A 26685-nucleotide genomic window follows, 5' to 3' on the forward strand; every position below is an offset into this window, starting at 1 on the left:
CAGGTTGTGCTATGGTTACTGCTTGTTTCACCTAGGTTTACAGCAAGAGAAAGCAAGAAGTAAAGCAAAAAGATGGAAAATAAGAAAAGGAGCTTGAATCTGGTTAAAGTTGAGAAGAAAGTTATGTGGACAACACAGCTGTCCGTTGTTGAAAATATTAGCACTGTGTTAAAGAGAAACCTCGTGTTCTGCACTGGGACACTAAGAAAGATGGCATGAGTGCAGGACTCAGTCTATTGACCACTCTGGGCAATCCTGCCCAAGTGTCACTCAGGGAAGCGTTTTCTGCACATCAAGAACAGAAGCAGCAGTTACAATCCAAGAGGACCATGCTTTATCTCAAGCTGGAAGAACCTTGTGTCACCTACTGGTGCTGGTTTACTAATATGCAAAGTACAAATTCAAATCAGTTAAAGCACAGGTCATAATCCCAGCACTAAACATAGGCTGTAAGGTTTGTTGTTTGCCCTACTGGGTTTTCAGTCTTACTTCTAGCCCATCACTGTTTACTATCCTCTCAACCTACACTTTTAAAATGGAAATGTTTCCTTTGTGCCACTGTATATATTGGAAGTATGTAACTTTGTTTTTTTAATATTTACAAGGGCTCACAGCTAAGAGTGTGTCTCACGGCTCAGGTGAGAATTTGGACTTACAAGGACTTTTGAAGATATACAGAATATAGTTCTCATTTTTAAATGTAAAAAAAAGACCATCACACTGATCCACCCCATCTGATGGTACTGTCTAGGGGGACTGTGGTACCTTCAGAAGGTGAAGCCTAGCTGGAAGAGGTAGAGCTATCTAGAAGAGGATCACTGTGATGTGGGCCCTAAGGCTTCATCGGGTTACTTACACTCTTATTGCTCTGCTGAGAGCCACTTCCACCTTGCCATTCCATGATGGGACTGTACCTTGAAATGTTAAGCAAAATAAACTCTTCCTATAACTTCCTTTGTCAGGTAAGCTAGTTTTCTTTTGTTGCTGTGATAAACACTCTGACTAAAGCAACACAGGAGAGGAAAGGATTTATTTGGTTATTCTTCCAGGTCACAATCCATCCCTGAGGAGAGTCAGGGCCAGAGCCACAGAGGAACGCTGCTTGCTGACTCTCACTCTGGCTCATGTTTAACTAGCTTTCTTACACAGCCCAAGACCACCTGTCTAGTGGCAGTGCTGCTCTTGGTGGGCTGATCCCTCCTGCATCAATTATTAAGACAATCTACCACAAGCATAACCACAAACCAATCTGTAGACAATTCTTCAACTGAAGTTTTCCAGTCACATGACTGACTACAGACTGCATTGACAACTGATGCTAACAATACAAATGTCAATTAGTGCTTATGATAGTTTCTGGCTAGGGATAAATTCAGCCTTTGGATTTTGGCAGTTGAAGGATAGAAACAAATTCAATCTGGCTACAACAAATGTCAGCAGTAATGAAGAAAAGGGTACATGGTATTTCAAAATTACTATGAGCTCTTCCCCCACACCTCCAGACACTTTCATTCACCAAACCCTCTGACCAACTTCTTTTTGAGAAAGGGTCTCACTATGTATCCCTGGCGGGCCTTGAACTCAGAGAGGTCCACCTGCCTCTGCCTCTCAACTGCTGTGATTAAATGTAACACCATACCCACCATTCCTAACTTAACTATTTTCTATGACATTTGTTTTTCCAACTGGAGGATTTACAAAATTCCATAAGGAAGAATCAAACCAGTGAGGCTTTTCTATATCCTACTTACTACATTATACTCATCTGAGCCTCTAAGCAGTTAGATGACTGGGACACAGTTATACAGTTAATAAAACTACATTAGTAGTTGCCCACATATCAAATGCCCTTCAACAAAGTTGGTTTTTACGAACTTGAGAGGCAGATAGGACAAGTGTTATCTGTTAAATCACATTGTTTCTTTTAATATTACCAACCTATTTCAGGCTTAGTTCTAACATTTATCTTCTCTCAGAAATCCTATATAATTAACTAACTCAGATATCAGCCAATCTTTTCTGTGTAGGGCTGGACAGCTAAACTGTTGGGCTCCATGGGCGACAACAGCAGTTTCTGTAGTATTCAACACACCACTACGATGCAAAATCAGTTGTAGGTGGACACAAGTTCTGTGGGTCTGTGGCTGCACCCCAGCCTGTAATCATAGTTTACTGACACTTGTTCTAACTGACCTACTTGTCTCCAATCACTTCTGCCTGAGAATATGCCATGCACACTGCCATCTCAGCTATGTGCCTTCTCAATACATTCAATTCTCCTTGCCTACTAGGTAAAGTTTAAATTCTACCCTCATCTACCACATCCTTTCCCTGTGCACTACTCATATCACACCAGACTGCTATCTCCTGACAACACCTAACTTGGCCAAGCTATTTCCTAAGACCTGCAGTGCTTTTCTCCATTCCTCTGTTATTCTCCATTTAAGGACAGGCTCAATGAAAACAGCTGTGGTGAGTCTTTGTGGGTGATCGGTAGAAAAAAGGAATCCTTTCTCACTTTCCTGACCATCTTCTCCAGGTAAATCTGTCTAGCAGTTATCACCTACATGTTGAGTATTACAACTTTTCACATGCCTACATGTCTTAATTTACTAGGCACTCTTGAAAGCAGAACCTGTATCTGAAGTATCTATATACTCATTTCAGTACGTCATATATATAAGACACTCAAACTTTCTAACATTGAGTGAGGTTTATTCTGCCCTGTACAATTTGTCATATACAAATGACTGTCACTGCCTCATCTTGGGAGCAGGGACTGTGTCTTACTCAATTACATCTCTACCTATTAGCATAAAACACAGCAGTCAGTGTCAGGTGACTTAAAAGGCTTCTCTGATTCTAGCAGAATTTCTGACTCAGTAGTATCAACTGATTTTTCAGTTTCATGGGCATGGACCTAGTCCTCACCCCAAGATCTTTTTTGAGGCTAGTCAGGTAACTAGTTAAGACTAGGCGTCCATCAAGATTGTACAAAGCTAGAGGAACTGGAGATCTATGAAAAGACTTCTGTTTTCAGACTTCCTTGTTCCTAAACTCAAATTGTTAATGGTTTTGTTTGCTTGCTTTCTGAAGGCTAGTCTTAACTAGCCTTGAATTCCTGGTGATCCTCTTGCCATCAGCCTCCTGTGTGCAAGGATTGCAGGTGCTCATTACCACAGATGGTTAAACAATGTCCTCAATACTAGTCTTAAACTTACCCAAGAACAAGGTCTAGCCCTAGATCAACAGTTCTCTAACTAGTGTCATTTCCTTGATCTTCAAAGCAGAGAATTTCATTCAAAAGCACAATTTCAACCGAAGGAAAAAAATTAGATGCATGTGGTGACAACCATCTTGATGCACCTCCAAGGCACACTTCTACAGAGACTGTGTCCAGGGTAAGCCTACAGCACACCACTACAGCTCCCCTAGCTTGGTAAATCTGTGGGAGCAAAGACTAAGCAGCTGAGAAAAAATAAAAGAATTTTTCTCAGAAAAGAACACCATTTCATCTGGGTAAACGAGCCTGTCACAGGCCTGGGTACTTACTATAGCTGCCATTTCAGGATTACGGCTGTCAAGTTCTAATTAGGGTAATTAGAGTTAAAAATGTAATTTCATTTCAGAGGTATTTTGAACAGATTCCATTAATTTCTTTTTTAAAAAGCACACAGAGAGGAGGGGCAGACTATATGGAGCTAATGGGATTTTGCCAGAAAAACCAAACAATTTGCCCAGGCCAGAATTTTCAAATCACTGCCAAGAACGCAGTACCTCTGGCAGGCTTGGTACAAAAGACTGCTGGTTTTCAGCTTTTCTCTCTCTTTCCTTCTACAGGATTCTAGAAATTTCGATTGGTACCTGCTAATCTGTTACTCCACCTGAAGCCCGACATCACTGCCATCCAATGGCTACAGCTGAAATGTGGCAAAGGCAAGGACTCTAATGTCCACTCCTTTACCCTGTGTTCTTGAACAAAACTATGCTTTTGTTTGTGTTGGTCCTTTCCCTACCTTAACTCTTACTTTTCCTTCAAACCACAAGTAAAGCCTGGCATTGTAGCACACACCTTTAAATTCCAGCACTAGTTCAAGGCCAGTCTGGTCTACAGGGAGCATTCCAAAAAGAAAAAAGGAGAGAGAGAAAACAAAGAAACAAAAAACAAAAACAAAACAAAACAAAAATAGGTATGGAGAGATGTTTCATCAGTTAAGAGCACTGACTGCTCTTCCTAAGGATCTAAGTTCAAATCCCAGCACTCTCATGGCAGCTCGAAACTGTTTCTAACTCCAGTTCCATGGGATCTGATTCCCTCACATGGACACACATGCAAAACACCAATGCACATAAAAATAAATCCTAAAACAAAACAAAAAAGAAACAGGTAAGACCCAAGTGTGGTGGCATATACTTGTCATCCCAGCACTTGGGAGGTAAGGTAGGAGGCCAACCTGGACTACATGAAATTCCATCTCAAAAAAACAAAAGCACAAATCATTTGTGTCCCCCAGGAAAGCCCATTTTTATCGTTATACATGATCCTATTAAGGGGCACATAGCATCTACTATGGTTTGTATCCTTCCCTAAATGATGCTGGATTGTGAAGTTATCTAGGATTTTTAGCACTAGCCAAAGTCCTAATGCATAAGACAACACTCATCAAATACTTGTTGAAAGACCAACAATAGGAAGAATTGGGTCTGGCACAACACAGGTAACAGAACATGCTAAGCCTTCAAATTCTCAATACCTAAAAGTATCCTTTACAATTTGGCATCACTCTGAAAGACCATCCATTGATCCCAAATGACTGATCACTCCCATTAGAGCCTGCTCATTCCTTAGACCTTAAAAAGTAGTTAAGAAAGCAAAAATGCAAGCAGAGCTCTCCCTAATAACTATATTACCACTGGCTTTAAAAGAAATTTCCTCCAGTCTTTAAAGGGTTACAAGGACAGGACCTGATCTTCAACAGAATATATGTATGAAGAAAAAGGCAGGCCCTGGTTTAAAAAAAATTCAGCAGCTGGAATTACAGTTGTCTCAAATGTTATTAGACATCACAGACAATGTGCTACGTAACAAGGAACAGTCAAGTCTTTTTGCTTTGACTTCTATAAGCTTCCATTTCCTTTTCTAACCTACTCTGGTAAATTGTAAGAAACAACCATGCAAAAGAGCTTACCCTACCTACTATATAAGATTTATTAAGTATTTTTTAAATATTTATTTATTATGTATACAATATTTTGTGTCTGTGTGTATGTCTGCAGGCCAGAAGAGGGCACCAGACCTCATTACAGATGGTTGTGAGCCACCATGTGGTTGCTGGGAATTGAACTCAGGACCTTTGGAAGAGCAGGCAATGCTCTTAACCTCTGAGTCATCTCTCCAGCCCCCATTTATTAAGTATTAAATAAGTGACTTCCATATCAGAGGTAGTTGATAACTAGGCACTAGCATGATTTATAAGGTGAAGAAAAAAGTAACAAAGAAGGATACAAGTTCACCATCCTTTTCACAATCTGTTCAGGGGAGCACTGATCTCAGGAGACTACACTTTCAGAACAATGGTGCTAACAATTATAACCAGATCCATTTCATAGTAATCAAGAGTCTCCCCAGGTCTGGCTACAAGCCCATATAGATCCATTTCTAATTAGGAACCACTGCAACACTTCTGACAGATCAGGCTCTAGATAGCCTCTATTGAATGTCCTGAAATGCCCTGTCCATAGGAGACTCTTGTGAGGTAGAAGATTCTAGACTACTCTAGTGAACGTGTAAAACAAAAATCTGAACTAAATTCTTCATAAAGCAGTCAGATGTGGTAGCACAGGCATTTAATTCCAGCACTTGGGAAGCACAGGCATGTGACTTCAAGGCCAACCTTATCTACATAGTGCAGTGGTTCTCAACCTTCCTAATGCTGAGACCCTTTAATATCTCATGTTGTGGTGACCCCAACCATAAAACTATATTTGTTGCTACTTTGTAACTGTAATTTCACTAATTACAGATACAAATCTATGATATGCAGCTATCTGATATGACACCCTTGTTGAAGGGAACTTCCAAAGGGGCCCCAACCCACAGGTAGAGAACTGCTAATCCAGCCTTCCTTCTCCTCCACCCTATTTCCAAAAGATCTGTCACAAATGACTCAGCCGACAAACAGTACACCACTAACTAAGCTGTCAGCAGGCATTTCTTTCTTTTTTTTTTTTTTTTTTTTTTTGGTTTTTTGAGACAGGGTTTCTCTGCAGCTTTAGAGCCTGTCCTGGAGCTAGCTCTTGTAGACCAGGCTGGTCTCGAACTCACAGAGATCCGCCTGCCTCTGCCTCCCGAGTGCTGGGATTAAAGGCGTGCGCCACCACCGCCCGGCAGGCATTTCTTTTAGAAACTAGTTTTTGAAATTAATATGTCTGCTTGGTCCAGGCCAGTGATGGATACAATTTGAGATACTGTCTCAGGGGGAAAATAATTTTAAATTTTAAAGTCTGCTAGGAAGACAGGCAAACTCAAGGAAGAGAATAGTTGCACCTCAGTGGAAGGCGTGTATAAAACATTATTGCATTAAGTGTGTGGGGCTGTGCTCAAGTGTCAACATATGTGCAAGAGGGGAGGATAGCCTGCAAGAAGAGGGTGATGCTCAGTATAACAATTTGTTCTACCTACCATGATGTGGGATTTCCCTCTGTATGCTGTGATCACCATTAATTAATAAAGAAACTGCCTTAGACCTATAGCAGGGCAGAACAGAGCTAGGCAAGGAAAACTGAATGCTGGAGAAAGAAGACGGAGTTAGCGAGACAACATTGTAGCCCCTGCCAGGAACAGACGAGCGGGAACCTTGCCAGTAAACCACAGCCACGTGGCAATATACAGATTAATAGAAATGGATTAAATTAAGATGTAAGAGCTAGCCAATAAGAAATCAGAGCTAATAGGCCAATCAGTGATTTAAATAATATAGTTTCTGTATGATTATTTTGGGTCTGAGCTGCTGGGAACAAACAAGTGGCCTGGGGGAGGGGGGGGGGCTGGAGAGATGGCTCAGCCGTTAAGAGCACTGACTGCTCTTGCAGAGGTCTTGAGTTTAATTCCCAGCAACCACGTGGTGGCTCACAACCACCAATAATGAGATCTGGTGCCCTCTTCTGGCCTATAGGCAGGATACTGCAAAAATAAATAAATAAATAAATAAATAAATAAATAAATAAATAAATAAATCTTTAAAAAAAAAAAAACAAACAAGTGGCCTCCTACTACACTATCAAGTCTCTTAGCTTCATTCTTTCTGTAGAACTCATTCAAAACCAAAAAGAAAAACATTTTAATTGGCTTTTTCAGCCCCAGCTCCCAATAAGAAACATCATGCTGATAGCAGAGACAGCCTGCTCAGAAGCCTTGACTAGGTTAAACAGGAAACAGAATTAGAACACTAGTGACTGCCACCTGTCCTAGTTCAACTCAATGAGAACCACATAAACCTACACAGACCTAGCTCTTAGTTGTATCTTTTCTATTCAATTTTAACACTTCTATGGGGAAGACAGAGACAAATTGAGCATGGCTTTGTCTCCAGTTTGGGCCAAAACTGTAAGTTTTTCTTTTATATATTTTATATAATTTTTCTTTGTGAGGGCAAGGACCAAACTCAGAGCCAGGCCTCTGGCTAAGAGCTCCAGTAACAGCCTGCCATCTGTGACATCATTACCTATTTAGCCATGTCAAAAGTCTAATTCCTTAGCAGACCGGTAGTATATTAATAAGTCACTAACAGGTATCTCTGATCCACAGATATCTGGCTAAAAAAATCCCAGGTTAGTGCCAACATTCATGCTTTTTAAAACTAGGCAGTGTGGTGAAACACACCTTTAATTCTAGCACTCAGGAAGCAGAGGCTAGTGATGGATCTCTGTGAGCTCAAAGCCAGCCTTAGTCTACACAGGGAATTCCAGGCCAACTAGAGCTATAATAAACTGTCTTTTTAAAAAATTTCCAACTGTTCTTAAATTGTCAAGATCTAGTAACATTATATCCACTGGAAAGTCAAAAGGCTTCCTAGGGATAAGAAATGTGACATTAACAAAGATAAAGTCTACTAAGCCTTGGCTAGTTTGCTATTTCTGTCAAGTCTATGATAGGTCAGGACACAAACTGACTAGCCAATAGTGGCAACTGAAGGTTCCTCGTAAAATAAGGAGACCTCAGTTAGGGCCAGATTTAACAGCATGATAACTAGCTGAAGCCTCTTTAGATTTCAGCCAGACACACCTATAATCTTAGCCTAGCACTTAGTAGAAGCAGGAAAAATAAAAGGTTCAGGGTTATCCTTGGCTATAAAACAAATTAGAGGTTAAACAGGTAACAAAATGAATCCACCGAAGTTTCAAAGATAAAAGAGGAAGAAAAAAACAAAAAGAGCAACAGGCACACAGCTTGGGTACCAATGAGATAAGTAGTAAGTGTGGTTCTCACAAACTTGAGGACAAATACATTACTGTCTAAAGAAGCTTACCCATATGGAAGCACTAAGAGGAAACATGAAGATTATAAAGTTGTAAACTCAAGGTTTCTTCCATGCTAGGGTGATGTTACAGAAGATTTCCCAAAGAACACAGCCCCAAAACAGAGTCCCAAAAAAGTCATGTCAAACTATACACAGTCAAGGCAATAAAGAATCACAGGACAGGAAGCCCTGGTGGAAGACTCAATGAATAAACCCTTCTGAAGAATAAACAGCCAGGGCCTATTCCCACTCTTGTAACGGGAACTGCTCATGATTCATATCAGATTCCAGCCCCTGCTACTCTTTATCCCAAGGCACGTGCACGCGCGCGCACGCGCGCTCGCACACACAAACACACACACACACAGAGAGAGAGAGAGAGAGAGAGAGAGAGAGAGAGAGAGAGAGAGAGAATGTTGATATATTAATACAGGTATCAGGCAGTTCCCCAATACATACAACTCCAGCTCCAATGAATCTTCTGAAGGCACTCACATGCGCGTGCACACACACACACCCCTTTTTTTTTTAAAGATTTATTTATTATATATACAACATTCTGCCTCCATGTATGCCCATATGCCAGAAGAGGGCACCAGATCTCATTACAGATGGTTGTGAGCCACCATCATGTGGTTGCTGGGAATTGAACTCAGGACCTCTGGAAGAGCAGTCAGTGCTCTTAACCGCTGAGCCATCTCTCCAGCCCACACACACACACACACACACACACACACACACACACACACACACACCTTTTAAAGGAAGCTCCTGTTTCTAAAAACATAGTTTGACTTCAACTATAGACAATGATTTCTTAAAAGGTTCCAATAATACCAAAACTTGACAAATTTTTAAATTTCAGCAAAACAATTACCAGAGTGAAGCAATAGCCTACAAAATGGGAAGTCACTGCCAACTATACATTAAACAAAAATATACCTAAAATATGTAAAGAACTATAAAAATTAAATATAAAAACCCCATCTAGTCAATAAACAAGCCAATGAACTGAATAAAGTTCTCAAATACAAATGAACAAGAAATACCTGAAAAAGTAATAGCTACTCTTAGCCAGAGGAAAAGAGACAAGTGCTAAGAAGAATGTGGGGAGAGACAGACCAACATGTTGGTGAAAATGCAAACTGGTGTACCCACTATGCAGAAGTCAGTGTGGAGGCCACAGAGGGTGGGAAAACTAAAAACAGAGCTAGCGTGTGGCCGAGCTGTTTCACTCCTAGGTGTACAACAAAAGGACTCTAAGTTAACATACTACACAAAGATACTTGAGCATCAGTGTTTACTGCTGCACTACTAAAAATAGCCAGGAAATGGAACCAGCCTAGCTATGGACAGATGAATGGATAAAAAAAAGTGTTACATACACACAATGGAATTTATTCAACCACAAAGAAAAGCAAAATCACGACAAGTGCAATAAAAATGGTTATAACTAGAGATCATTACGTTTGGATAAGTGAGACTCAACCACATTTTATCTTAGATAAAAAAAAAAAAAACTAGGTGTAGGTGTGTGTGTATGTGTTAAAAGTAGAAAGACCAAGTTACTGGAAGAGACTGGAAAGGGAAAGAGGCAAGGGAAGGACAAAAGTAGAAATGGGGACTCTGAGGGGAAGGACAGGGACCAGTAAAAGGAGGGCAGAGACCATAAGGAAAAGCAGTAGGGAAGTAGGGTAAGAAAGAATAAATTATAATATATGGATAAAAATGAAATGAGACCCATTCATTAATTTGTAAAATAACAACAAAAAAATCTATTCACATGTTATCAGTCACTCTTGTAATACACATGCCACAGTTACCTCAGGGTCTAACTCACAATAAAAATGCCACAGATCAAAGATAACAATTACTTAGGGCCTAACAACCCAGGGGCTGCCAGTTTTGATCTCTGATCTAGAGAATAAGACACTCTGGAGAGATCTAGAAAAGAAAGCACTTGGTGTCCCCAAAGTTAAAAGAACTGTTTTCTCTCAAAGGGGCTGCTTCTCTACTAAAATTCACACCTAAAATTTTCTTTGCAAAAGAGCAAAACTGGCAGGCATCGCCAGGCGGCGGTGGCGCACGCCTTTAATCCCAGCACTCGGGAGGCAGAGGCAGGCGGATCTCTTGAGTTCGAGGCCAGCCTGGTCTACAAGAGCTAGTTCCAGGACAGGCTCTAGAAACTACAGGGAAACCCTGTCTCGAAAAACCAAAAAAAAAAAAAAAAAAAAAAAAAAAAAACCTGGCAGGCATCATTAGATGCCATTGGGAGTGAAAGTCCCACCTAAATGTTTGCTACCCCTTGAAGCAGGATTGCACTCCATTATTCTACTGTCTCTGGATTCCTTTAATATTTCCACAAAAGCAAAAACACCTTTGCCCGACAAGAGAAAAAGATTAGTTACCCATGAAATAGTAACTTGATCCCAGGAAGGCTTATTGCTAGAAAAACATTTGTTTTTTATTTACCAGGTTTCCCAAGCTATATTTATGGTTACAGAAAACATACACAGACACAGACACAGACACAGACAGACAGACAGACAGACACACACACACACACACTTATAGAACTCAGCAGAATCTACCTATTAGGGCTGAGGCAGAACTAAAAAGATTTTAAAGGGCTTAACACATAGCTTTGAGTACCAGCTCTACTAACAAATACATGATATTAAGTATGGCATAATTACAAAACGGGCACATAATTCACTATAGCTATTAATATGAAGGCAGATTCAGAACTCAGGTCAGAACTTTGTTTGTTTGTTTTTCGAGACAGAGATTCTCTGTGTAGCTTTGAAGCCTAACCTGAACTCACTCTGTAGACCAGGTTGGCCTCAAACTCACAGAGATCCACTTGCCTCTGCTGGAATTAAAGATGGGCACCACCACTGCCCGGCTTAAAAACAAAACAAACAAACAAACCTAATAGCCCTCTGGTTAGTATCTCTAGCCGCTCCAGCACCCCCAGACTTTAACAAATGTCCTACAAACACAGAATCAAGAGCTGACTGACTAAATTTTTTTTTTTTTTTTTTTTTTTTTTTGGTTTTTCGAGACAGGGTTTCCCTGTAGTTTCTAGAGCCTGTCCTGGAACTAGCTCTTGTAGACCAGGCTGGCCTCGAACTCAGAGATCCGCCTGCCTCTGCCTCCCGAGTGCTGGGATTAAAGGCTAAATTTTAACATTAGGGATCAGCCAGGATCATCTATTTCCCCCAGCCAGGTAATTTAAGGTACATTTTCTAATATTTGCTCATAGAACAAAGAAGAAAAGCTCTAAGACATGATCTATGTTTATGCCAGCCTTCAAAGTGATTTGGTAAAACCACAGAAAATAAACACCCAGCAAGGTTCCACTGGCAGAATAAAAGCTAACAAAGAAATGGTTATTTTTCCCTGAGCAAATTACACAAGTAATAGGTGGGCTGAGACTGACATCTTTAGGTCTCAGTGTTTCCTTTCCTCCTCCTCCTGCACTTTAAAAGAAAACGAACCCTCTACATACATAGAAAGAAGGAATTCTAACTGAGAAAAAAGATACACAGACTGACATATAGGCAAGTCTACAGAGCATTACCTTGATTAATTACTAACGTGGGGGGGCAGGTCACTGAAGATGATGCCACTCTGTGCAGGTGGTGCTAAGCAGATATATAAATGCAGGCTGGGGGCTGGAGAGATAGATAGCTCAGCAGTTAAAAGCACTTGTTACTCCTGCAGAGGATCTGGGTTCAGTTTCCAGCACCCAGTCCACAACCATCTGTATCTCTAGATCCAGGGGAGTCTTCACTCTTTCAGATCTCCATGCACCCACAGTTCACATACACACACACGCACGCACGCACGCACGTAAGCAAAACAGGCATATACACAAAATTTCATACACATATATGTATATATGGTGTACATGTATGTATATATGTTTTTTTGAGACAGAGTTTCTCTTTGTGTAGCCCTAACTCTCCTAAAACTAAAAAACAGCAAAGAAAGGGGGCTGAGCAGGCTGAAGAGATGGCTCAGTGGTTAAGAGCACTGACTGCTCTTCCAGAGGACCTAGGTTCAATTCCCAGCACTCCACATGGCTGCTAACAATTGTCTGTAACTCCAAGATCTAACACCCTCACAGACAAAACACCAAGGCACATAAAATAAAAATAAATAATTTTTAGAAAAGGGGGGGTGCTGAACAAGCCAGTAAGTTTCTCTGTGGCCTCTGTATCATTTCCTACCTTCAGGTTCACGCCCTGACTTCCCTGGTAATGAACTAGAAGCTGTAAAAGTAGAGGGAGGAAAAGATTTACTTTAACTGAAAAAAAGTATTTGGATGTTGCTTCTGGGTAGAGTCCGGGGAATATAATCCAAAAACAGAAATACTGGCATTTAATCATTTGTAAGCAAAATCAGACAGAATATTAGAAAGGAGGAGCATCTCCAACAACTGTCACTATCCTTATACTACAAGACCAACCCAGCTCAGATATTCAAGTGATTTCTCCTAATCCTAGAGACTGGCTCAGATAGCTCTTGCTCTTCACTACAGCCCAAAGAGTTTCCTGTGGAAACCTCTGACAAATGACTCATGGATTCTTCACTTAAAAACTGTCTCACCATTTCACTTTGTGTACTTTTAATAACATTACCAAATCTCCCCCATATATGGGAAGGAAAGCAAGATATAGAATATTAACCCCACCTTATAAGAAAATGAGTTCAGTATGAAAAAATGATTTCTCCAGTTTACCTTATTAGTGCCATATAAGAATAGACCTTCCTGTTCCAAGTTTAGTTGTCCAAGACACTACCTCATTATCAGCTTTTTAATCTCCCCCACAGAGAATATATACTCACTGAAGACCAGAGTGCCTCAGTGGTCACCAGTTTGGCACACTACCTTCAACATTATCCATAACCTTTAAGAGTTGACAAAGGCATACTTCTTAATCTTTTTTGAAAAATGTGTTTTCAAGATTTACTTTTTTAATTACTTAATTATTGTATTTTATGTGTATGAATATTCTGCTTGCATGTTTGTGTGTCACTTTCATGCCTGGTGACACAGAGACCAGAAGAGGGCACTGAATCCCCTGGAATTGGATTTACAGACAGCTGTGAACCACATGTGGATGGTGGGTATCAAACCGGCTTCTAGCAGAACAAATTTTCTTAACCACTGAGCCATCTCTGTGGGGTAAGGGGGGGGGGGGGGACAGACACGGAAGAGAGGAAGAGAATGAGCAAGAGGGAGGGGGAAGTGGGGAGATGGGTAGGGGGAGGGAGGGAAGGAGGGAGGGAGAGAGGGAGGGAGGGATGTTCTAGAAGCTAGTTCTGTCCTTAAACCTTTACATGGGAAGCAATGGAATTTAGGATGCCAGGCTTGTACCCACTGAATCATCTCAAGAAACCACTTATCCCTTTAGAACCCTCAGGCAATGCTAAATTGTTAGAAGAAATCATGACCATAATATAATATCCCAAGTAACTTTTCTTCCTGAAGAGAAAGGAGTCCTTCAAGATGAGGTGAACCAGCTGGGCAGTGGTGGCATATGCCTTTAATCCCAGCACTTGGGAGGCAGAGGGAGGTGGATCTCTGTGAGTTCAAAGCCAACCTGGTCAACAAGAGCTAGTTCCAGGAAAGGCTCAAAAAAAAAAAAAAAAAAAAAAAAAAAAGGTAAGGGGAACCTTTATGTTCCCGCCATTCATTTTCTAAGACTCCATGTAGCAAAGCAGTCAAAGAAGGCAGTCACAGTGATGAGCTTTGAGAATCCCAAATAGTAACAACAAATTGATCAAATTCCAAAAAAATTAAAAAAAAACTACTGCAAACAAAACAGAGACCTATTTTCTATCAAAAGAAAGTAGAAACTCAATATGAAATTTGTTTACCCTTATTTTTAAAAGCAGAAGCTAGACACCACCAAAGCTTTCTGGAAGCCAATGATATTAAGAGTTAGAGAAGGTGCGAGGTGGTGGACCGACCTTCAACAAGGCCAGCATTCTCCCCAAGCTTAGTGTTCTTGACTTTACTTGCTAGGGACTGGGCACTTTACCTATGGACACATTGGACACGAAAGATAAACAACGGAATAACAGGGAAAAGAAAAGGAGAGGCAAGAAAATATCAAAAACATATCAATACACTACAAAACAAAATCAAAGCCTCCTTACCTAGAGGTGTTATCTACCAATTACGCTATTTCCAGTCTGATCTTACGACTCTGGGCCAGAGAAGCAAAGATAGGAAAGGGATACAAACTGTCAGTGTTTTTAATTTTATTTAGAGGATGTGTGCATAGTGTTCTCACCATGATGCCCATGTGGAAGTCAAAGGACAATTTGCAGGAGTTGGTTCTTTACCACATGTGGTTCCCAGGAATCACACTCGGGTTGGTCATCAGGTTTAGCAGCAAATTTCTTTATATAATGAGCCATTTAGCCCCCTCTGATTTGTTTTACTTACCTGTCTCCCTCCCCGTCTTACTTGGTTTTGGTATTCTCTACTAGATACACTAACTGCTGCAATGACTAGCTGGGCACAGGGATGGAAGACAGCTGCTGGATTTCCAGGCATAATCGTATTACACCATCAAGTAACACCATAACCCTATCTACAAACCTAACTATAAAAAGGGCTATTTTAATTTATGTGAAAAATTAATTTAAGGTGAGATTTTAAGATTTTAAGGAAAGTTATTCTTGTGTTCCACTGACTCATGCACAGCCCTCATTATTATGCTGACAGTACCATTCCTCAGTGACAGTTTACAGCTGTCTAGAAGAACAAGGCCCAAAAGCCTGGAAATGGTCTGTCTGTGGGAACAAGCAACATCTGACTTCTCAGTACAGCATGATCAGACCTAACACAAGGAAAACCTAGATCTACACAATGATGAGTTACAGAAATGACCCTTTCCAATCTGACGCTGGGCTTGCTTTCACTCGCACAAAGAACTACAAAGCAAACTAGACAAACATATGAAGAAAAACCATGCAAACATCACCTTTAACTGAGCTTACTAAAATCTTTAATAAACAGGAGACAGCTAAATACCAGATAAATGCCTCTAGAATGAAGAAAACCTGGCCACAAACATTCAGCTGCTAAACTTGGCCTTCTACAAGAGAATATTTATTTGAAGTAAAGCAATCATTCTTGGCTTGACAAACTGAACTATTCATTTTCTATAGATGTCATTTCAAGGGCCAGGTGTCTTGAAGTAGGGGTACCTACCTCATAAGGCTAAATAAAGCTCTGTAAAAATACTTTGTTTGGAGACCAGGCATGGTGGCACATACCTTTAATCCCAGCACTAAGGAGGCAGATTCAGATGGATCTCTGTGAGTTTGAGGCCAGCATGTTCTGCCTAGTGATATCCAGGACAGCTAGAGCTACAGAGACCCTATCTCAAAAACAAACAACAAAAGCAAAACATGTTCTAGAACTAGTATTTTCCACTACTACTGTTTCTATTTTCCTTTCATTATGTGATTTTCAGACAGTTGGTCACATATTTAAATTTAATGCTCTATATAATCTTAGGCTCCCAAGTTTGTCCCTTAGAGTTTCAGCTACAAGATTATAATGGAACTCAACAGTTAATTTGGTAAATTAACCTCATATTTTTTCAGTTATCTGTCTACTCTTAAAAGCAATATCCATCTGTTTATATAGCAAAAGGTATATTTGATGACCCCAGAATTTAACCCTAAGATATCTTTTAACACTTTAGGTAAACCCCTTTCTCCTTCCAGAGAAAAACTCCCCAACCATTTCCATAAAACTGTAGTAGAAGTATCACAAGATTATTAATGCGGTGGCAATAACCTTTAATCCCAGCACTTAGAAGGCAGAGGCAGGCTGATCTCTGTGAGGACAAACTTGCCTACAGACTGAGTTACAGGACAGCCAAGGCTATAACAGAGAAAACACTGGGCGGGGGGGGGGGGGGGGGGGAAATATCTATTCCAGAACCAGCTAGATGGCTCAGCAAGTCAAAGTACCTGCAATGCAGAGCCTGATGACGTGATGGGATCCTCAGAACCCAGGGTAAAAGGAATCAACTCCCAAAACATCTCCACACTTGAGCCATGACAAAGAAAAACCAACTGACACACGTACATCATACTCAGACATACACACACACACACACACGCTCTCACACACACACACACACACACACACACACACACTAGTAAATAGTAAAATTAAAAAGATTACCTAGCCCTGTCACATTGTTTTACAGAAGGAAGACTAAAATTCCAGCCTTAGGTAATTGTAACTAAAATGATTCAGAACACATCAAAAGTCCACCAAATGTTATTTTAATCCTAATGAACTCACCAGACATGGTGAGAGGACTGCTAGATTTACACTTTCACCAACTCCAACATTCCAAATACACAAGCCCTCTGGGAAACCTATGTATTCAACCACAACCCTGATTCCTTACCCTACCATCCAAAGCAGGACACGGTAGACAGCTTCAAGTGCTCTTCTAAGAATGGAAACTAGAAAAAGGGACCACATTTCATCTTCCTTTTTTTCCTCCACAAAAAGTATTTTTACTACAAAAGCAATTATGAAATGACAAGAAACTTAACATGAAAGAAAAAGAATGGGCCAATGAGAAAAGTTAACAGTGGTGCCTGGGCACAGCCCTATGTATTCAACTAAGGGGAAAGAGAAAGAGGGAGTGTAGCATGATTAATAAAAGCACAGAGACAGATATTGGGGTTCAACCTGAAGATCAGAAAAGCAAAAAGCACCCAGCCACTGGCTCTTACACCTCTACCTCAGACTGAAATGGCGATCCAGCCTCCACGAATCCTCAGAATGAGACTGAGCTGAGATGGGTCTCCTGTCTTATATTCCTCTCTGGTGCTGGGATTAAAGGCATGCGCCACTACCACCGGCTTCTATGGAGAACCAGTGTGGCTACTGGGTTTAAAAGTGTGTGCCACCACTGCCTGGTTTGTAAGGCTGTAGGGACCTTAGTTATGCAGATGAACAAACCTGAACATTTGCCACCTAACAGAAAGTCTGGAAAACACATCTTTGGACTCCTATCCCTAATAAAAGTAATTCCTCATACAGCCCCATCCTGTCCTGTCCTGCTCGATCCCACTATCCTCTCCTCTCCCCACTCCGTTGCTCATCACAGTCACAAAGATCAGCCGCTCTTCTAGAAAGGGAGTTCCATGGGGTCCTTTACTCACTTTTTGGTTTTCTGGTGCCTAGCTAAGGTGATACTATATATATTATCTATCTATTAGATAGTTCTATATACTTACAGAGCAGCACAATGGAACATAGTGTTACAAGACATTGTCTAGAGAAAAGAAGATTATTCTGGCTTACCAGTCTCTGCAGCTGGACAGAATCTACATGCCTAGCAACTAACATTTTCCTTTCTAAAAATAGTGTTTGTATTACTCAATTTAGCCCAGTGGTTCTCAACCATCCTAACACTTCGAACCTTTAATACAGTTCCTCACGTTGTGGTGATCCCCTATCATAAAATTATTTTTGTTGCTACTTCATAACTGATTTTGCTTGAGTAGTGTCTCAGTTCCTAAGGCCATCAGATAACACGTATTTCCAATGGCTGTGACCCACAGGTTGATAACCACTGGTTTAGAGAAATTAGATTTTGAAGCACACTAACCGCCATCTCCCTTCACCACTGGCTCCAGCTCTGATAGAGAACCGGTATCTATAACAGAGATTAAATGAAAGCAGATTTAAGATAACCAACTCTAGGGAGGGGAGGGGAGGGGAAGGAGGAGGGGAGAAGATGGAAATCTTTAATAAAAAAATGAGGGGAAAAAAAAGATAACCAACTCTATATGACAAATCTCACCCTTCCCCTCTATATATATTCCCTTTTTTTAGTCCCCATTTATAATCTCACCTATATGTGAGATTAAAATGTGCTGCTTTCCATATCCTCCATTCCAACAATCTTTCTCATACTATTGGTTCACTTTTTTCATGTACACATAACACTATGGTTTCTGCCATCTGAAACACCAGAACCTTGGGTCAGGGATACTGCACCTGGTTAATTAGTCTCTACCCAAAGTGTGCTAGATCTCAGTCCACTCCCCTACTAAGTTATCAGAGATAGTTTCCAAAAGATGCACAAAGTCACAGGCAGGCTCCTCACCTCAAGATGTCATTCAAAGTCCTTCACAGGGTCAACAGGGCCTGTCTGTGAGCTGACTTCTACTCTGCAAGTCTTGCTATCATCATAACCACTCATCTGAGGTTTTACACTTGACCTGAGATCTTGAGAAATTCATTTAATCCCTCTGAGATGGTTTCCTTGCCTACAGGATAGCAATAATAATTTCAGGGAAGAGGTTAACAAATGTTAAATGCCTACAATTGTATCTGATACAGTAAGTAACTAAAAGTCTCACATAACATCACCATCCCTAGAATTACAGTTCTTTCCGCCTTGAATAGACCTATCTCTGCCTCTTCTGTGGCTCCCCAAATTTCATTTTCCTGGCTTACGTTTAAGCCTAGCCTGCTTCTCCACGAATGCCCTCTTGACCCAACAATGCTGGGCTAGACGTCATCCTCTACATCTTCATGGGACTGTCCTTGTCACAACACTTCTTATACGCCTGTTTCTTTGCCTAACTATATGTACCAAATCCTCAAGCCTAATATCATGCTTAGTAAATGCCTCAAAACTAGTATATGAAGGCAGGCATTAGTTCCAACACAGTCTTAGCTATACAGTAAAACCCTTTCTCAAAAATGTTTTAATTCAGTAAATGAAGAAAACTTTCCAATAATGATATATCCATGAAACATGCAGTCACCTGGAATGTTAAAAAGAACTCTGGTCTAAATAGCCATGCAGACGTACCCAAGGTCTATGCAAGGTCGGGAGACTGCTCAGTAGTTAAGAGCACTTGTTGCTCTTCAGAGGTCCTGGGTTCAATTCTCACCACCCACATGGCAGCTCACAACTACCTGAAACTCCAATTAATCTAGAGAATGACATCATCTTCTGGCCTCCTTGGGTACTGCATACATGGTATATAGACATATATGCAGGCAAAACACCCATACACATAAAATAAAAACAAATCCATGCATGAACTCCATGCTCAATCTCAAGCACCACAAAAGAAAAGAAAAAAGGAAGAATGGCACTTTATCAAATGTACTACTCAACACTCTGACTTTAGTATACAGACCACGTGGGCTAGCAGAGGTTTAGAGGGCACAACGTAAGCACACTTGCTGTTCTATTCCCCTTCTCTGCAACACTCCCTACTCCCAGCCACATTTACCATCAGAACAAAATTGCAGCCAACTCTCATAAAAATCTCACTACGAGACACAAAAACAGATTAAGTGAAGTGAATTTTGAAAAGCTAAATATAACACCTAACCCACCCTAACCCAAAGCAGTGAGGATCCATAAGAACTTCTAAGACTCCAAACTCCAATCCTTTCTGTGCGCCTTTATGGAAAGAGAGGGGCACAAAAGGAGAGCTTGGCATTGCGGTAATTAATCCACCTAATCAGCTGACAAATCTTAATCCAGGTTACTCTCACAGTCCTGCTATTTCTGATCACTACAGCCTGAATGGCCAAGTAAGTATGCACAAACAGAGAATATGGAGTAATTTTGTCTTCAAGGATAGGTCTTCTCTGAAAATACAGGGACTAGTGTAATTCCAGAACTGGTTTTACCAATAAAGCTTAAACTGTAGTGTGGAGCCAGAGACACAACCAGGCCTGGATTCCTGCTCTAGGGATGCCATTCTCTGCAACAGATGAGAACTAGTAAATCATTCTACATTAATGAACACTGAAACGAAGGCAGGCAATGCTAGCCTTGGCAATCGCAAAAGGACCAAGACTGAATTATCTCACTTCACTGTGAAGGTCCTACAGAGTCAAATTTACACCAGAAAACACAATGTGTTTGCCTGGAGAGTTTCAGTTAGGGAAGGTAAGATAATTTGGGAATGTCACAGCTGTACGACCATATACTTAATCCCAAAGAATTGTACACCGTAAAACTGTTGCAATGCCAACTGTTTAAAATATGACATACATATGACTCCACAATTTCTGAGAGAATCTGACTTTAATGCTACTGTCTGCACAGTGAATCCTGCTTGAGCAATTACATGGCCCTGAGCAAGTCATGTAACCTTTCTCTAAGCCTGTTTCTTCTGTAACGCAGGGATAATACTTAGTTCATAGACTGTTCCAAGGATCAAAAGATATGGTCCACTAAAAACCTTCAGTCCTGTGCCTGATTAACAGATGTCAGTTATTATCACTGTAACTAGCACTTTCACACCCATTTTCTAGTCTCCACAGCACCCTATGAGACTACAGAAAGAAACACTTTCAAAGGGCCACAAGGAATGGCCCAGTTCCTTGTAGAAGTCAACACCCGTTAAATCCTATGATCCGAAGGCGAACGTCCTAATCTGTGTCTACCGGCTGACACGACAAAGGCATACATCAAGCCTTGCACACTACTTCACACTAAATCAGAACTCAGATAACAGTCACAGAAGAGTACCTAAACCATTAGGAAACCAAGAAAAAAACACCTAGCTCTTCAGACACAGAAAATGACAGACTACACAAGGTCTTTTGAGATGTCCAATAACCAGAGACTCCTGATTTTGGGCCTGAAAAAGCAGTTCACGTTCAACAAATGACAACGTATGGGAGGGGAGAAGAAAAAATAATAAAACCTAGAGTGAAAGAAAGGCTGCCGGGAATTCCAGCAGTCACCAAGGTAGTCAATTTAGACAGCCTTCCCCTTTCGAGGATCAGTAAAAAGCAAAGAAGGGGTGTCCATTGAGCCATCCACCTCCTATATTCCACCACTACTAAATCTAGACTTAAGGGCCGGGTGAAGCACAGACCCACAGGTCGGAAGAACTAATGCAAACAGGAGCACCTCAAGCCCCGGCCCTGAGTTTTCAGGTGATCCCCACAACTAACATCAAACTCACTGCCGAAGGAAAACAGCTGCTGAAGTTAATTTTAGTTCACTTTAACCCCTAAAGGCCCTATTGGGAAACAAAGAAAAATAACACTATTAGAAGGCTGGGAGTTGAAGCAGCTGATCTGAGCTACCTCCATCCCTCAGCTTCCAACTATCATGGAGAACATACGAGATCTGAGTTTGGAGGAAGAGGGAGACATGCAATAAAGTAAAAAGTGGGCTTCAGTGAGGTCCTTGAGCTCAGAACTTCACTCGTGTTTGAGGCTAGGAGATCTCTGGATCTGTCTACCACAACACCAGCAACAAAATTCATTGCAATCACTTCCCTCTCCGTTCTGGTACCAAAAAAGGGGGATTTTATCTGGGACAGATAGGTCGCTGTCTCAGGGAGGAACCCAGAGTTACGTTTCTTAACTATAAGCTGTTAATCCTAACGGTGAATCAAAACGCCCTCTGCACAAGAGATGACACATGCTCCTATCAGCAAAGAAGTAAACAGTTACTAACAGCTTCGCACTTCTACGGCTGTGCTTCTCTGCACCTCGATTTCGGCTCCTTTGAGCAGGGACAACTCCGGAAGACCGCTGTGGCCATTAGGCGATACATTCACGAAGTTCCTGGGTCAGTCTCATCGAACGTTACCTGTTGGCATTTAACGCTTCTGTCAAGCACTAACTCCCTCCCTGAATTCACTAACACCCTGCGAGGCTGCGTCTCTTCTTGACCCCTTGCGTCTTTTCTTGAGAAAACTGAGGCTCGGCCGCATAGAGGGCCGGAGTAAAGTGTGAGTCCCAGTCCCAGTTCGACTGGCTGGTCTTTCCCTTCCGCGCGCCCAGGTGACAACAACCAAAGGATAGGCAAGGGTGGCGGGCGAGGCTCTCACAGCTGTGAAGGGGGGAAGGAATGACCAGGTCTGCGCGCCTAAGGAAACCCAAAGAGATGGCCCGGGCTGGAAAGCCGGAAGAAGCCCGGATCCCCGAGCGAGGCCAGGGCCAGGCCCCAGCCCGCCCGAGGCCTCCCCGGCGCAACCTCCGCTCCCTCCCCTCCTCCCCTCGCCGGCCGGGGCGGGGCGCGAACACAAAAGACTCCAACTTCCGAGCGGGCGCCGGCCCACCCCCAACTCCTGGCCCCGGCCAGGCTTGCCGACCAGGAGCAAGCTGCGAACGCCAGGCGGCCAGGGGCGAGCGCGGGCGGCCCCGGGCAAGGCGCCCCGGAGAGGGCGGCCTGGGAGGGGGGGGGATCTCAGAGGGAGGGGGCCGAGAGTTACTCCGGCTCCCGGGACTCCGGAACGGCCGAAAGAAAGAGTTTCTAAAAATAGGCAGCGGCCCGCCGGAGGAGGTGAGGAAGGAAAAGGCACCAGGAACAGCTCGCCCCACTCCTCCCGAGCGGCCCGCGGCCCCCACTCACCCGCGCCGAGGTCTGGAGGAAGCCGCGCGGCGCGGAAGGCGACGGCGCGGCAGCTCTCGGAGAGCGAGCGAGCGTGCGGGAGGGAGGAAGCGGCCCCGGCCGCCTCGTGAGGAGCCCGGAGCACACGCGCGACAGTCGCCACCGCTTCCGCCCCCTCGGCTTCCCTCGGCTCCGCGCCCCGCGCCGCTCGCGCGCCCCGCCGCACTGACAGAAGCGCGAGCCCCGCAGCCACGAGTCCTTCTCTCGGCCGCCACCACTTGGGCGCGCGCGGGGAGGGGCGGGAAAGACAGGCCCGTGCCCGCCGCCTCGGCTCCGGCCCGCTTCTCGTCCGCGTCCTCGTGGACGGACTGTGCCACCGGAGCCACCCGAACACTCAGTCCCCAGCGCCGCTCTGCCCGGGCCGGGCTCTCAGAACGGGGGAGCTCCCTGAACAACCCCCCGCGCCCCGCTTTGGAAAGGTCCGGAGCTTCGGCGCCGAGAGGAGGAGGAGGAGGAGGGCGGGCCCGGGGCGGGGCCTGACGGAAGGAGGGGCGGAGGCGGCTGGAGGGGCGGCCGGGGAGGAGCTGGTGGCTTCCACCCGGGCGAAGTGGGGGTCCCGGGGGCTGACGGACCCGACGCCACTGGGGAGGAGCAGGCTGAGGGCGGAGCGTGCCCAGAGGAGGAGCCTTGGGGACCGGGCGGGGGCCTTCGGAAGCGGAGGCGGTGCTCAGAGACTGCGCGGAGCCGCGGGGTGGCCGCGGGCTTGGAGGAGGTGGGCCTGGGGGCGCAGCGGCCGGGAGGGGGGGTCTGAGGTAGACCCCGGAGCAGGAGCCGGAAGGAGGAGGATCCTGAAGGAGGGGCCCCGGGGTGGTGCTTGAGTGGGCGAGGCCAGAAGATGGGGGCCCTCTCGGGAGAAGCTCGGGCGGTGCGGGCAGGGTCCTGAAGTAATTGGAGCCGGGTTATTTCACTTTCTAGGAATCTATAGTGCTGCCACTCTCTGCGCTGGCCGGCACTAGGCGCAGAGGCTTCGTGTCCGGGGTCTGGGTGCCGCTCCTCAAAGGAAAAAAAAAAAAAAAAAAAGCTTAGTCGAGTAGTTTTGCCCATACGGGATGAAATGTTTTCTTACTTAATCTGGGTGTTGGCTTTCCCTCCTAAATATTTCTTGTGCCAGGATCTCCCGTTTGAATCAACATTTCAGTCTCCCAGCCACATCCCCACTCTGGTCTCTGAGCACAAGAGAACCATTGTCAACTGGAGCTCCAGACCTCCCAGAAGGCTGGATTCCCCATCCCTTTCAGACCTGTGATTTAATGACCTTTTGCTGCAGGAGACGGAGTTTGAGGCAGGGACTCAGTGTAGCTCAGTCTGGCCTTGCACTTGCTCTGAGGCCGAGGATGATGTTGAACTCCTGATGCTCCTGCCTCTACCTTCCATCCGCTGGAATCTCGGCGACAGCCAGGCCTCTTTAGGTGGGGAATGGGTGATTCAAACAGGCTATACAGTGAAACACTAACCTTTAGATAGATAGATAGATAGATGTCCTACCTGTTCACATTTTAGATAGCAACCCTTCCCTACTTACATCCATTCTCTCTGCATTCTTTTCCATATCAATGTCCCATCTGAATACTGTTTTTTTAAGATTTATTTATTTATTATGTATACAACATTCTGCCTCGATGTAGGCCTGCAGGCCAGAAGAGGGCACCAGATCTCAGTACACACGGTTGTGAGCCACCATGTAGTTGCTGGGAATTGAACTCAGGACCTCTGGAAGAGCAGCCAGTGCTCTTAACCTCTGAGCCATCTCTCCAACCCGCTGAATCCTGTTTATGTGCATTTTGTCTCTCTGCCACACCCCACTTTCCACTACAGTGTAATCGACATAAAGACAGGGTTTTGTTGTCTGTTTTATTTGCTCTTTAGTGCATAAAATAGTAGACTCCTCATTTAGTGTTTATTTTTATGGTTGACTATAACAAATTCAACAAAGAACTGTCCAGAAGAGTCATTGATGCCCAAAAGAATCTAACAAGCTGGGCGGTGGTGGCACACGCCTTTAATTCCAGCACTTGGGAGGCAGAAGCAGGCTGATCTCTGTGAGTTCGAGACCAGCCTGGTCTACAAGAGCTAGCTCCAGGCCAGGCTCTAAAGCTGCAGAGAAACCCTGTCTCTAAAAAAAAAAAAAAAAAAAGAAGAAGAATCTAACAAGATGAGAATTTGAAGGGAGATGTTTCTAAGGAAATATGCTGGCAATGCTAGCTAACAGTTATGGAGCACTAACTAGTTGCCAGGCAGTGTAATGACTGCTTTTCAAAAAGTTTATGTAATCCCCATATCAGCCTTATGAAATAAGTACTATTAAAATCCCCATAGATGAGGAAGCAGTCATGAAAGAGGTTAACATTCCCAAAGCCATACAGCTAGAAAATAATGGAGTCCAATTTTAGAGTCTACATGCTAAATGACTATGCCATGTCCTCCCTAATTATTTTTAACACTCATTTTATGTGTACGAGTATATATGTATGTATATATGTGAAACCACATACAAGCCTCGTGTCTGAAGGGGTCAGAAGAGGGCATCAGATCCACAGAACTGGAGTTACAGATGGTTGTGAGCCACCTTTTGGGTATTGAAAAATGAACTCAGGTCCTCTGCAGGAGCAACAAGTGCTTAACTGCTGAGCCAGATCTCCAGTCTTCCTAATTGTTAAAAACCCAGGGAAGAAGGCTGGGCGGTGGTGGCGCACGCCTTTAATCCCAGCACTCGGGAGGCAGAGGCAGGCGGATCTCTGAGTTCGAGGCCAGCCTAGTCTACAAGAGCTAGTTCCAGGACAGGCTCTAGAAACTACAGGGAAACCCTGTCTCGAAAAAAAAAAAAAAAACAAAACAAAACAAAAAAAAAACAGGGAAGGGCCAGTTGATGGTGGTGCATGCCTCTTATCTGCAACTGGGAGTCAGATGCAGGCAGATCTCTGTGAATTTGAAGCCAGCCTGGTCTACATAGTGAGTTCTGAGACAGCTAGAGCTATATAGAGAGATCCTGTCTCAAAATAAATAAACATTTAAAAAATCCAGGGCAACTTATCAATAAAAGAGAAGAATGAAGATTTTTTTTCTCAGTTACCATGAGGGACAACAGCCAAAAGACAAGATGTTGTAGAAGTTTTGGAAGACAGTACCTAGAAAAATATTTCTAAAAATTGAACCAAAAATCTAATGAAACCGTTCAGAAGATTCACTCATTTCTGGACTTATTACTTGGGGGGTAATGGTTGTGTGTGTGTGTGTGTGTGTGTGTGTGTGTGTGTACAGAGGTTGACATGCATGTTTTCCATGATCTCTCCCCACCTTTAAAAAGAATCTTTTATGCTGCATTTGTTACTGTACTGTAAGTCTTTGTTTCTTCTGGGATCTTTTTCTTCTCTTTGTTCCAGGAGCTTGTAGACGGGTTAATCTGACCCTGAGCTCTGTAAATTCAGGGCTGCCCCTTGGGTACTTTGTTCATCTGGACGTGTTCAAAGACCAGAGACTCCACATTCAGACAGTTAAGTTCAGCTTTGCTCTCTGAGTTTTTAAGCATGTGCAGCAAAAATTCAACCCCTTTTTCAGGCCATCGTGTCCAGCCAGTGTTTGTCCTTGGCACGCCTCCCAGTGCCACCGTTATCCCGACAGAATGGCACACACTGTTTCTTTAAAGTAACATTGTTCAGACTTGGTGGCTCTTCAGATATGCATAGCCTTGATCACCTGCTCGGGCAGCTTCACAGGTCTTC

The 26685-nt window shown here is 43.2% G+C and overlaps 1 protein-coding gene across 2 annotated transcripts in view; it reads right to left on the bottom strand.

The window, feature by feature from the left end:
• Raly (RALY heterogeneous nuclear ribonucleoprotein) overlaps positions 1-23132 on the bottom strand; it is a 73556-nt gene extending 50424 nt beyond the window's left edge. Inside the window, exon 1 of one of the 2 annotated variants that reach the window (XM_038331727.1) lies at positions 22928-23132. The gene's annotated coding sequence lies outside the window, so the exon portion shown is untranslated. The remainder of the gene's footprint in view (positions 1-22927) is intronic. The other variant, XM_038331728.1, reaches the window with a different exon arrangement.
• Between the last annotated feature and the right edge of the window lie 3553 nt (positions 23133-26685).

The sequence above is a fragment of the Arvicola amphibius genome, chromosome 5 (assembly GCF_903992535.2).
Source record: "Arvicola amphibius chromosome 5, mArvAmp1.2, whole genome shotgun sequence".
NCBI classification, from domain to species: Eukaryota; Metazoa; Chordata; class Mammalia; order Rodentia; family Cricetidae; genus Arvicola; species Arvicola amphibius.